Source organism: Schistocerca piceifrons, chromosome 2 (genome assembly GCF_021461385.2).
Source record: "Schistocerca piceifrons isolate TAMUIC-IGC-003096 chromosome 2, iqSchPice1.1, whole genome shotgun sequence".
NCBI classification, from domain to species: domain Eukaryota; kingdom Metazoa; phylum Arthropoda; class Insecta; order Orthoptera; family Acrididae; genus Schistocerca; species Schistocerca piceifrons.
This window is the reverse complement of record NC_060139.1, coordinates 251,679,194-251,694,048: the sequence shown is the minus strand read 5'-3', so window position 1 is coordinate 251,694,048 and position 14,855 is coordinate 251,679,194.

Sequence of the window (14,855 nt, the reverse complement as noted above, 5' to 3'; positions counted from 1 at the left end):
ATTTATCGATTGTGTACAAACCAGTCAGTATAAACGATCCTACTTGGATTCCGCACTGCTTTTTCACATTCACAGTAATTCATGATGTTGTAAGGAGTGTGTCAGAACTCTCGATTAAATTAAGAACAATATAGCTAACTTAACGCTAGTCTTTGCATGGTGTAAGCACTCAGACATCGATAGTAGCAATCTGAGGGTGAAACATGGGAGCGCGATTCTAAGCATTGTTGTGAGACGAGGTCTGTCTGCCAGAGTGGAACCAGTAGTATCGGTCGAGAGCGCGGAGACAGAAGAAGTGTCACGCTGTCCTTACGTCAGTGGTGGCAGATCTTACCACACTCAAGGTCTGATTTCATTTATGTAGCAAGGAGGGATTTAGATGGCTTAGTTATGCTTGAAGATGGAATTCAAGGTAAAATTCGCTAGCAGAGCGCAAAAGCAATCCTTTTCCTCTAAATAATAATAGCTATTCTCCACATCTAATTAATAAATAAATGCTGTGGTTATTAAATGTTGATGTAACTTTGAAACTGAAATAATTTCTTAATCTGTCACTCAGCCATTATTGATACCTATGTCACTGTAATTGTCGTTGTCTGTTATTGGTTGCGGGTTATGATGATTCTGAGGTTTGAAACGGATTTAATTAATGAAATCCCTTCTCAAAAGTTATTTAGTAGTTAACAGGACCCAAGAAAACTCCTTTTTATTAAATTCATTCTTAGTAACAATAAGCTTTAGCCGCTGCTGCTGCATGCTGCTGCGAATTGCTGTAAGCCACATGGAAAAAGGCAGTCATCTAAAGAGGTGGGTGCAAAACTTAGGGGCAAAACAGAGACATTGACATACCACAACATGTCATGTACTCTAATCCAGTAAATTCCGTTGCACAAATCAGATTCTGTATCAATTGTAAATTCTTATTCAAAAAAAGATAGCTTGGATGTTCATTGTTACAGGCTCATTTGTTCCTGTAGTTTTTCATATTCAAATACGCAGTCAGATAGCTTATCCAAATGTTAGTTTTTTAGTTTTTCATGTAACGATCTGTTAAGGGCTTAAATGGTAGTGAAAGTGTCACTCATACAACTCGCATACAGTGTTATACAGATTAGATTTCGTTTACTGATGAGATTACTCTTAGGCAACCTGATAGTGTTGTCATTGTATTAAACTAAATAATAATGCAAAGTGGAAGTTCCTTGTAGTGAAATGTACAATTATTACATATTTTTCTTTAAATTATGCACTAGGTTAATTGCTAAACATTTAAGTATTGGGATATCAACGTACATGGTTAAACAGATTACTGTGGTACTAACTGTTAAACATTTAAAGTCTCAGATATACATGTGTCTTCCAATGATGATATTGAAAAGTGGGTGTTTTTTAATTATGAGGAAAATTGTCAAAACTGTAACAAACAGCCCCAAAATTATAAATAGGAATGCTAAGTGGTCTTACATTGAACAAAAATTCACTGATCAAATTGCGCTTCTGGGAATTGCACAAATGAAAGTATTACATTAACTGTATTGTTAAAACGTCCGACATTATTTTTAAGATATAAATTTTATTAATAGATATAATTCAGCACACGCTGACGTTTATACATCTCCCAGCTATCCTAGAGACTTGGTACACAGCAGTAGCAGTCAGTTGCACTTCTCGTTCTTTTTATTCTGGCTGGATGTAGTGGTGGCTGACTTCTGATGATGCTTCATGATTTTGAAGCTTCCATTATGAAGAACATTACAAGAGAGATTAGACTGTTACACAATTGGCCTAAAATAGAGGGCAGGGGGGAGGGGGAGAATAAATATACCTGTCATAACTTCCCCAGCCAACTGGAAGATTTTCCCACCATTTCTAATACACACAATTGGTCTACAGGTGATAGTGGAGCGGAAGGGGAGGGGGCACATTATCTTGACATGTGGCAGTTTGAGGTGATCTCAAATTTCCCACCATGTGTAAGTCATTCAATTTCCCTAGAGAGAATGACCTCGACACATGACACGAACGACTTTGAACTGTCATTTTCAAGGTCAAAGGTCAAAAATCCCATACATCATTGTGCCAACTCTCTCACTGATACCCTACTTACTCACTCATCCTTCTACACGCCCAATCACCAAGTTGTGTCTAACCCAAATAACACCACCCACTGGAGTTTGGTATTAATGATTTACACTTACTAATAATAAATATAAATATCTTTACATTCTTTCCCTGTTTTCATGCTACCTAGGAATTAGTGTATTTTTGGCGCCAAGTGTGGGTCCATTCCATTGCATTCCATTTCCAGTTTCATTTAATTACGCTTTGCACCCAGCATTACATGCCATTTCCATGTCATCCCCATCCATTTCCATTTTGTTGCAACGGTGTGTCTAAATTTTCGACTTTTAAAATTTTTAGCTCTATTCCTCTCTGAAGTGGGCCACAAGCACCACGTTCACCAAAAATTGTAGTAATCGTCATCCATAGTCCATGCTAGGTCACCTATCCTTCTCTAAAAGCAATTCTTCAGGTCTTACAAAACTAAAACTGACTTTATTAGCAAGGTCCTCTCGTACTATTGTAGCTCTCTCAAGAGATCATTTGACACCTCTGTTGAGTAGAGCAACAGAGGTGCCACTGACCTAGGTCACTCCTTTTTTCAATCCGAAGCTTTGTGCCATTCTGCATCGTGCCATTCTGCTGTATCGGATCACTGAGTCTTGCATTATACAAGATGGGAAGAAACAATGTGAAAAGCTTGTAAAGGTTTTGCAGGGTAGGTTGTGCTGAGGAACTTGTTAAGGACAAGATCGATACTTTGCGCTGTTTTCACTTAATTAGCACTGAATCAGCCAATCAGGCCGTAGCATGGGCAAATTTAAGCTGCCCACCAGAGATGGTGTCATCAAACATGTTCGTCATTTGGTTTCCTAGAAAAGAACAAGAGAGAGATACAAAAATTGGACATGGTTTGTTAGCGAGGATCGAACCCAAGCCAAAGGCTGAGCGATCTCATGTGCTATAATCTTCGCTTAAGATCAACTGACACTAATACACACATAATAAAAGTTTTGCATCACCTCGGTTCCGAGAGTTCCGGAACCTGTACAGAAAATTGGAACAGAGATCAACATAAACATCATTTCCTCCCTTTTTATTGTTCATGAAAACCACACATTGCTTGTTGTACCACCATACAGCGAGACTTTCAGAGGTAGTTGTCCAGATTGCTGTACACACCGGTACCTCTAGACTTTCAGAGGTGGTTGTCCAGATTGCTGTACACACTGGTACCTCTAATACCCAGTAGTACGTCCTCGTGCATTGATGCATTCCTGGATTCATCGTGACATACTATCCACAAGTTCATCAAGGCACTGTTGGTCCAGATTGTCCCACTCTTCAACGGCGATTCGGCTAGATCCCTCAGAGCGGTTGGTGAGTCACGTCGTCGATAAACAGCCCTTTTCAATCTATCCTTGGCATGTTCAATAGGGTTCATGTCTGGCCACTCTAGTCGAGCATGTCGTTATCCTGAAGGAAGTGATTCACAAGATGTGCACAATGGGGGTGCGAATTGTTGTATATGAAGACGAATCCCTCGCCAATATGCTGCCGATATGGTTGCACTATCGGTCGGAGGATGGCATTCATATATCGTACAGCCGTTATGACGCCTTCCACGACCACCAGCGGCGTACATCGGCTCCACATAATGCTACCCCAAAGCAGCAGGGAACCTCCACCTTGCTGGACTCGCTGGACAGCGTGTCTAAGGCGTTCAGCTTGGCTGGGTTGCCTCCAAACACGTCCCCGTCGACTGTCTGGTTGAGGGCATATGCGACACTCATCGGTGAAGAGAATGTGATGCCAATCCTGAGCGGTCCATTCGGCATGTTGTTGGGTCCATCTGTACCGCGATGCATGGTGTCGTGGTTGCTAAGATGGACCTCGCCATGGACGTCGGGAGTGAAGTTGCGCATCATGTAGCCTATTGCGCGCTGTTTGAGTCGTAACACGACGTCCTGTGGCTACACGAAAAGCATTATTCAACAGGGTGGCGTTGCCGTCAGGGTTTCTTCGAGCCATAATCCGTAGGTAGCGGTCATCCACGGCAGTAGTAGCCCTAGGGCAGCTTGAGCGAGGCATGTCATCGACAGTTCCTGTCCCTCTCTGTATCTCCTCCATATCCGAACATCGACGTGGTTCACTCCGAGACGCCTGGACACTTATCTTGTTGAGAGCTGTTCCTGGCACAAAGCAACAATGCGGACGCGATCGAAACGCGGTATTGACCGTCTAGGCATGGTTGAACTACTGACAACACGATCCGTGTACCTCCTTCCTGGAGAGGAATGACTGGAACTGATCGGCTGTCGGACCCCATCCGTCTAAGAGGTACTACCCGAGCATGGTCGTTTACAACTTTGGGCGGGTTTAGTGACACCTCTGAACAAAGGGACTGTGTCTGTGATACATTATCCACAGTCAACGTCTATCTTCAGGAGTTCTTTGAACCAGGATGATGCAAAGTATTTTTGGTGTGTGTAGAATCTGGTAGGCAATTTGAATTTGCGCGCGCAACGCACTGATTGGATAACTCCAGTGCTAATTAAATCGGAAATGGCGCTACGTATACAATTTTTTCTTAACAATTACTTTTCTGCACAGCCTACCTTGCAACACCCTTAGAAGCGTTTCTGACTGTTATTGACCACGCTGTATATTTTATACTGGCTGATGATGAAATATGAAAATACCAAATGCATCTAACTTCCCCCAGTTGAAATACTACTATATATTTTGTAGAGAGTAAGTTGATTTATTTAACAAATTTGGAAATATGTGAAGTTAGAAGAGACTGCCTCCTAAAAAATCTAGTCAGCGCCAAACATGTCCTCCCCTCCAAAGCCATGACAAACAATACTCTTAAAGTCATAAGAAATATCTGAAGAAAATGAGATAGAGACCTTTCCTACATACGCCACACATTTTCAAATTGAACATAACCGACTTCACTTCAGCGCCCATGAAAAATGGTGCAAATGGCTCTGATCACTATGGGACTCAACATCTGAGGTCATCAGTCCCCTAGAACTTAGAACTACTTAAACCTAACTAACCTAAGGACATCACACACATCCATGCCCGAGGCAGGATTCGAACCTGCGACCGTAGTGGTCACGCGGTTCCAGACTGAAGAGCCTAGAACCGCTCAGCCACACCGGCCGGCCCGCGCGCCCATGAAAACGAGCGGTATTAATAACTGCCACAGATAATATTTATCCCAAAAAATCTTACAGCAGAACTGCTGATAATTTCTCTCATTTGAACAATGAGTGGGAAATCAGATTTTCTCGTACGTGAATTTTAAATGAACATAAATATGTATATTAAGTTTACAATATTAAGAAAAAGATAGTTGCTGCTCACCATATAGTGGATATGCTGAGTCGCAGATATGCACAACAAAAAGACTGTCACAAAATAAGCTTTCGGCCAACAAGGTCTTTGTCAGATGACACACACACACACACACACACACACACACACACACACACACACACACATTCGCCCAAACGCAAGTCACATACACATGATTGCAGTCTGTAGCAGCTGAACCCATACTTCTGGTTTGTCTGTCGTCTGTGTGAATTGCTTTTGCGTGTGTGTATGTGTGTGTGTGTGTGTGTGTGTGTGTGTGTGTGTGTAGGTGTGTTTGTGTGTCTGTCGTCGGTTTTTGACAAAGGCCTTGTTGACCACAAGCTTATTTTGTGACAGTCTTTTTGTTGTGCCTATCTGCTACTCATCATCTCCACCATATGGTGAGTAGCAACTATCCCTATCATAATATTGTTACATTCCATCCTGGATTTTCCATTGTTATATTAAGTTTATCTATTTCGAAAAAATGATCCATGTGATACGAAATGCACTTGGCCATGCTTTGTGTGCTTGCAGCATTAATTTGATGTATCACCTCTTCAGTTAGCAAACCTGTATTCCTGTACTCCACCGTACCAACATACATCTGTTGCAACAGCAGCCGAAATAAGCCCGGTTCTTAATACTACAGCCGAAAAGTCAGACGATATGCAGGCATTAAATTCAAAAATACAATATCCCTAGCCAGCCGGGGTGGCCGACCAGTTCTAGGCACTACAGTCTGGAGCAGCGCTACCGCTACGGTCGCAGGTTCGAATCCTGCCTCGGGCATGGATGTGTGTGATGTCCTTAGGTTGGTTAGGTTTAAGTAGTTCTAAGTTCTAGGGGACTGATGACCTTAGAAGTTAAGTCCCATAGTGCTCAGAGCCATTTTTGAACAATATCACCGCTACATTAATGACATTTTGAAAACTGAAGTATGCTGCGAATCAAATTCAAATACAGGTGGAATCCCAGGCAAGAAGTACTAATGCCAGATAACACAGAAAATAAAGTGTACATTTAGGTGAAACGTTTTTGTTTTCCATCTTTCTTTACTTTGATGGTTTTTGGTCATCTGTTGCAGGCGTGCAACTGATATACATTTAGCGAATAATCGGTATGGTATACTATAGAGACTGTCACGAAAATAGGCACCTCAACGTCGTCGAAAAAAAAGGGTTCAAATGGCTCTAAGCACTAAGGGACTTAATAACGGAGGACATCAGTCCCCTAGACTTAGAACTACTCAAACCTAACTAAACTAAGGACATCACACACATCCACGCCCGAGGCAGGATTCAAACCTGCGATCGTAGCAGTCGCGCAGTTGCCGACTGAAGCGCCTAGAACCGCTCGGCCACAGCGGTCGGCTAACGTCATCTCATCCTCGTACAGTATTGCCAAAAGATGATAATTTCACATGTTAGTAAAAATTTCGAAAAAATATTAGGCATCTCTATTTTTAGTCTAGAATATGATGGAGTACTTTCCAAAAGAAAATTCGTACCAGTTGCTGTAATACAAATTTAAACTGTTACAAGAAATTTTTATGAAAAAAATTTTTTACTCATCCTGCGGAAAAAACGAAACTACTGACATATTTGGACCGAAAATAATATATGAACGTTCGCATAGTGTATACATACATATGATATATATATCGTGAAAACATAAAAGTATTATGAGATGATCAGCGTCATCAGTATTCTGCCCTAGGACAGGTCTTCATACGTCGTTCTCCACGCAGTCCTGACATTTGTTACCACCTTCGTTTTGTCATAATTGTTTCCTATCCTTATGCTATCCAGCTACTGTTATCATCTGCGTTCTTTTCTTCTCCCATTCAACGTTCGTTTCATAGCATCAATCAGCAAACAATCCCTTCTCATCCAATGTCCAAGCCAATTGTGCTTCCTCTTCCTGATTACCTTTAAAAATCGTTTTCCCCCCACTCTTCTCAACACCTTCTCATTTCTCACATTGTCTACCGATTTTATCTCTTCCATCCTGCTCCAAATTCACATCTCAAATGCTTCAATTCTTCTTTCTTCCTCTTCCCTCAGTGTCCATGCCTCAGCTCCGTATAATGTCACACTCCGTATGAAGTACTTCACCAGCCTCAGGCGCCTGTTCCTGAACCCACATAGAAATCTCTTCTTCTTATTAAATGCCTCCTTGCCAATTTCTGTAAGTGTTTTCACTTCCTTATTACGTTTCATGTCGTAGGTAATCATGCTTCCCTTATATTTGAAAGCTCTAACTGGTTCTATACATTCCTGTCCTAACTTCATAGCTGTTCTTACTTTTCTTGTGTTTGTCACCATACATTTTGTCTTTTTCTTATTAATTCCCATTCCGAATTTCTCACAGGTCTTATTTAATTCTTTTAACATTCCAGTCACACTTCTTTCGATCTCTGCCAATAACACCATATTATCCGCAAATCGAATACATTCTAAACTTCTATCACAGTCCCGCACTCCTCTGTTTTGTTTTAAAAATTTCTGTGTAATATGCTACAAATAAGCGTTAAACAGTACTGGGGCGAGACAGCAGTCATGTCTCATCCCCATTCCAACTGTGCTTCCCTCTGTCATCTCATTCCCAATCTGTACTCGTATTTTCTTGAAGCCACTCTTTCGTGGTATAGTAATTGAAATGCTTATTTTTATTTAATTTGAGTTATTTAGATGAATTATAATGCCAATTTTTGTTTGAAATTGATAAGTTTATTAATATGATAAAATAATTTAAACTGTTCACTTTTTTACTAGTATATATTTTAGACCATAGAGATATTTTCTGTTCTGTTAGCTCTCTCTCTCAATTAGAATCCCGGTTGCATTTATGCTTGTTATTGAAAATCGTTATTTGTGGAAGTTTCGTTTCGTACGAGTTACGAATAACACAGAATCAAAAGTAATCTCTAGTTCAGCTTCGTTATTTATGGATTTTAATATGTGCAGTTACTGAAGTGTTACGATTTTACATCTGAGACTGTTTGGTTTAAAAATACTAGATTGTACTTACTACAATTTTGAAGTCAGTCTCAATTCAACAGCAGTTAAATAATTTTCATAAGAAGTTAACTTCCGATCGCAGCACAGAGCGACCGGCTGAAATGTCATTTACTTGAGGAATTTCACCGACTATATTGCAGCAACCTTTCTGACTTTCAGCGTGTAATCTGACTTGAAAACTTAATTACGACGAATATAAGGTGCCAAGATATTTATTTCGTCTCTAAGTGCTTGAAATTAATTCTAATTAAAAACAAATAGTGTTTTTTCACCGAATTGGACTGAGATTGCTTAATAACAGGGCTTATGAATAAACAATTTACGACGATATCAAGCTACGTTACGTCCGCTATTATTGTTTCAAGTTATTTTAATGAAGTTTGTGACTCGTCCTCCCAGCTTTAAATAAAAATAAAGTGGAAACGACTCTGGAGATCGAAGAAATCGCCACCCGCCAACTTAATAATCTAAAGCTTAGCACCTACGAAAGACTACAAAAAAGGGAAGGTGCTATATTGTGTTGTAGGTATAGGTTTTTAATCAGCCTTCTATCCCTCGAGCCGACACCATTCTTCCTTAGAATTTATTCCAGTGAACTCTATCAAAGCCTTCCTCCAGTCAATGAAAACAGAGTAAACTTCTCTTCCTCTTTCAGTGTATCTCTCACCTATAATTCCCAACAGTTCCATTGCATCTAATATACCTTTTCCCCTGGCCGTTGTGGCCGATCGGTTCTAGGCGCTTCAGTCTGGAACAGCGCGACCGCTACGGTCGCAGGTTCGAATCCTGCCTCGGGCATGGATGTGTGTGATGTCGTTAGGTTAGTTAGGTTTAAGTAGTTCTAAGTTCTAGGGGACTGATGACCTCAGATGTTAAGTCCCATAGTGCTCAGAGCCATTTGAACCATACCATTCTCTCTTCTAAATCCATACTGTTTCTATGCAATAGTTTTTTCCAGTCTTTCGTGTAGTCTTCTATTTATCACCCATAATAAATCTTTTGCTGCATGATAAATCAAACTCATGGTTCTAAAATCCTCGCATTTCTTGGCATTTCTTTTACTCTCAATTGGTATCATTACTGCGGAGAGAAAGTCATCCAGCCATTCAACTTTTTCATGTGTCTTGTGACATAGATATGTTAACTCTTACACACCATTACTCCCAAGGCTCTTAAACAACCCTGCTGGCGACAGCAAATTTATGAGGCGGGCGAATAACAGCGCTTAGCGTAGGCGGACTGCAGGGAGCGGGCTGACCTTGAGTTGTCTAGTTTCGTGACAGCCTCTAGAGTACGGCGGGATCGGTGAGCAGCGCCGCTTTAGCCAGATTGAACCTTAAATCGGTACGAGAGTAGTGTCCCGATGCATCGCTATTGGTATGAAGTGTCGAAAGGAAAACTGGTTACTTTATGCTCCACGGCTCACTACCGATGAATTTTTTTACCGCAACATTCTGTCTGCCGGTGGAAAACGAATAACAATATACGACAACGACACGTAGAAGCATTCCTTATATGAACGAACAGTTTCTCATCTATAGCTTTATTTGGTACAGATAACATTCAAGAATTGGCATTAATCACAAATAATAAACAAAGCTCCTTGTAACGATTATTTTCGTTTCTCTGTTCTGCTTGTGAAAAACACTTATAAAGTGATTTGAAGTTAAGAGTATTGTATACGGAACGATCACCTTGAGATTAGTTTTAAATCTGACACAGTATGTGCGCAAGCAGTGTTATCTCGCATAAGCTGCTGGCGTAAACTTGACAACTAGAGCCACTTCACAGGAGCCGCTGGTACTTCGAACGCAGATAGTGTTTTCACATCTTTACAGCAGTCTTTACCCCGTTCTGACACCGTATAAAGTGTTATCTACAACGTCTGTGGCAGCGAAAAGTTAATCATCTTACAGAGTACACTTGACAGGTATCAATCGAAAAGACTACGACTTTCCCTTTATCAAACGTGTAGCAAGCAGCCATAAATTCTGACTGTAAACAAGTCCGTCGTTCGTGACCAATTTCATTCTCCCTTTCAATTTGCAGATGTGGGAGACGTACTAGCCTCCCGATAAGAGCGAGAAGATACTCTCTGTGGTACGAACTACACTGTACAGCTGGTTTCACTTAATATTTATTTGTACTGTATTGTATTGTATGTTAACCGGGGACCTAGAAACGACGGAAAGGCTCCGTCCCCGCCGCAGCCGCAGTGGTCCACAACCCCACGACGACTACTGCAGTCCACTTCACCCCTCCGCCGCCCCACACCGAACCTAGGGTTATTGTGCTGTTCGGCCCCCGGTGGACCCCCCCAGGGAAAGTCTCACACCAGAAGAGTGTAACCCCTTGTTTGCGTGGTAGAGTAATGGTGGTGTACGCGTACGTGGAGAACTTGTTTGCGCAGCAATCGCCGACATAGTGTAACTGAGGCGGAATAAGGGTAACCAGCCCGCATTCGCCGAGGCAGATGGAAAACCGCCTAAAAACCATCCGCTAGTCTGACTAGCCGGTTCACCGGACCTCGACACAAATCCGCCGGGCGGATTCGTGCCGGGGACCAGGCGCTCCTGCCCGCTCGGAAAGCCGTGCTTTAGACCGCACGGACAACCGGGCGGGCTTAATATTTTTTCACTATTGTTCCTTACTAAGATGATCGAATGTAAGAGCCATGAATGATTTTCTTGGTAAAACAATTCCATTAAAAATGTGTAATACGGTAGCAAACACTAGAATTCCAGCATTTTGAGTGTGTCGTAACAAATATCGAAATTATTATTAAATGATTCTTCGTCAATTCTGTGTCACTAAACGTTGAAAAGTCTCACTTTTTACAGATTGGGACCTGTAACAGGTTTCCTCAAATGTACACCGATGAGCTAAACATTTTGACCATCCTTTTAATAGCGTGTTGTTTCACTTTTCAAACACAGTACAACAGAGAATCCTCTTGGCATGAATTCTTAGAGTCCTTAATACATTTCCAGAAGTATGTCTCAGCAGATGTTTATTCATAGGTCACTAAATTCCCACAAATTACGGGACGGTAGTTTACGGGAGCGCAGTTGGCGCCTAATATGTATTCCCAAGGGTACAGATCAGGCACATGTGCTATCTAAGACATCAATGTGTGTTCACTGTAATGAAACACTGTAGCGCAATTCTGACCTCGCAACACGGACAGTTATCCTTTTGGAAGATGTCATCGCCATTAGAGGAGACTACCAAGAATGAATGCAGGTGGTCGGCAATAATGTACCGGTGGTTCACTGCTGTCATCATGTCTTCGAGTACTACCAAGCACCACTTAGCATAATTCTGCCCTCACCGGCCTGCATCTGTGGCGCGGTGCATGTTTCGTGCAGCTATTCGCCTTGATGACGGCGTGTAAGCACCCAACCATCAACCTGGTGTAACAAGAAATGTGGGACAGGCAACATGTATCAATGATGCTGCGCCCACTGACGATGTAGTTGGGGACACAGGAACACGTAGGAGCCATGTGATGTGGAGCCCCATCTCCGAAACACTATTCCCTTGCTCCAGCATTGTGCTCTGCTGTTAGATGTGCTACAGGTCCCTAAGTACGAGGGCTATTCAGAAAGTAGGGAACATTTCGAAATTAAAAAAAAAAATTAAGTGCAAGGAATACTTTTTATTATATACATCTGAAAGAGCGACTTTTCCACATAGTCACCAAACACACTGAGGCCCTTATCATAGCGGCGGACAAGCTTTGAAAGACCTTCGTCGTAAAATTCTGCCGCCTGAGACTTCAGCCAGTGAGTCACACCCGCCTGGAGTTCCGCGTCGTCATCAAAGCGCTGCCTTGCAAGCCAGTTCTTCATCTTCGGAAACAAGTGAAGTCGCTTGGTGAAAGATCGAGGCTGTAGAGCGGATGAGCAAAAATTTCCCATTTGATTCAATTAAGGACTTCTTTAGTGCGGTTTGCCGTGTGAGGTCGGGCACTGTCGTGCAAAAACAAAATTTTGGACGTCAGCTTTCCTTGGCGTTTGTTTTGAACTGCTCTTCTAAAAGCAAAAAGCAAATGGCTCTGAGCACCATAGGACTTAACTTCTGAGTCCCCTAGAACTTAGAACTACTTAAACCTAACTAACCTAAGGACATCACACACATCCATGCCCGAGGCAGGATTCGAACCTGCGACCGTAGCGGTCGCGCGGTTCCAGACTGCAGCGCCTAGAACCGCTCGGCCACTCCAGCCGGCTGCTCTTCTAAGGCTGTGCAAAGTCTGACAGTACTGGGCAGAATTTATGGTTGCTCCACGGTCGAGAAAATCAATAAGAAGCACACCTTGCCTATCCCAAAACACTACCACCATCAACTTCCTTGCTGACAAGGTTTGCAAACATTTTCTTGGTTTTTGGAGGACCTTGTGTGTCCCCATTTCATGGATTATAATTTTGTCTCGAAACTGACGTGTTTCACCCACGTCTCGCCACCAGTTACGATTCGATCCAGTAATGAATCACCATGTTGTGGGTACGCCTCCAGAAATGTCAACGTTGCCCCCATTAGCGGTTCTTTATGGTGCTCTGTAATCATTTTGGGCACCGACTGTGCACAAAATTTGTGGTAGCCTAGCTTTTCAGTGACAATTTCAAAGAACAAAGTCGGTGAAACTTGTGGAAACGAAAGAGAAGGCTCCGTTATAGCGAAGCGACGGTTTTCAAGAATCGTTTCGTCAACTCTAGCGACAAGATCGTTAGTCATAATGCTCGGACGTCCACTCTTCTCTTCACCACGAACGTTGGTTTGGCCATTTTTAAACAGAATGCACCCTTTCCGGACTGAACATTCACTCATTACGTTGTTTCCGTACATTTCGCACAGTTCACGATAAATTTCTATAGGTTTTAGGTTTTTTGCCAACAAAAACCGTATCACAGACCGCACCTCACAACTGGCGGGATTTTCGATTGCAGCGCACATTTCAAATTCGAATACGGTATCGAAAATACAGAAGCGCAGAGACGTTCCCTCTGTCACGGTTGGATGCCAACTGAGCTCCCGAGCACGTACATACCAAAATATACGCGATCGGCGCGCGCCTAGCGGCGTCAAACGGAAACGTTCCCTACTTTCTGAATAGCCGTCGTATACTGGATTACAGAGTGGGGGACCCTCCGACCTCTACGTTTAGTGATGAGACGTGCCGTCCAGTACCATACGGTCTGCGCGTTATTCCACCATCCCTCAACCACTTTCCATAGTTGTTCACGACAGAAGTACGGAAACAGCCGACCAGCGTTTCCGGCCGCAGTGCCACAAAAAGGTTCCCTTTGTCAGACCCACTTATATCAGTGGATTTCCGCTTTTGCGGCCCGTATCTTCGCTATAATGACTGCATATTCCTCTCTCTTCCGCTTACATTCTTTGCTCACTGTGTCATGTGTCGGCAACATCACCAGGAGGCATTCAACCTAACTGTGGACAGTGGTCATAATGTTTTGCCTCATCAGTGTAGTCTAAAGAGTTACGACAAGGCGACAGTAAAGGTTGAAAGTGTTAAATTCTTGGGATTTGAACTTAATAGTTCAGTAGGCGGGATCATGCTGCACCTGCTGAAGTGCGTAACAATATTTATTTGTAAGGCGAATTTTGTCAGATAATAGACGATATAAAAATAAAAAAAATAAAAAAATAGTAGCGTACTTCGCTTGCTTTCATTCCTTAACGTAATATAGGATTATTTCTTGGGGCAACTTGTGAGGATCTTGCATCCTGAAACCATACATATTATTTACTCATTGTGGTCCACCCCCGGTAGCTGAATGGTCAGCTTGACGGACTGTCAATCCGCTGGGCCTTCGATTCACGGATGGGTCGGAGAATTTTTCTCCACCCAGGGACTGGGTGTTGTGCTGTCCTCATCATCATCCTATCATCCTCATCGACTGCAGGTCGCCGAAGTCGCGTCAGATTGAAAGACCGGCACCCGGCGAACGGTCTGCCCGATGGGGGTTGCTTCATGGAATGAAATGGGCTGGCAGCTGTGGCTGGCTTGAAAGACGCTGTGTTGGAACTGCTGTGAGGGTCTTCCCTGTCGTGATGAGAACATTTCTGATGGCTATGGTCCGAACTGGAGTTACTAGAGCTTTGGCCGAACGCAGTACATTACGGAGTAGATCTGCTAAGCGCATACATGCCTAGACTAGTGCAAAGGCTTGCGGCTGCAGCGAAATGCCTGTCGATCTGTTACCCATTTGGGGATAAATCAACACAAGGAGACTAATGGAAGGAATTTGTTTGGTCCGGAAACTGTTAATTTGTTCTATTCTTATACAATAAAAAACCATTGTTTTACCATTTTCCGACTTCCCAATGAATTTCTAGTAACAAATGTATAAATGTATAAATATTTGTTCCTGATTTAAAGTA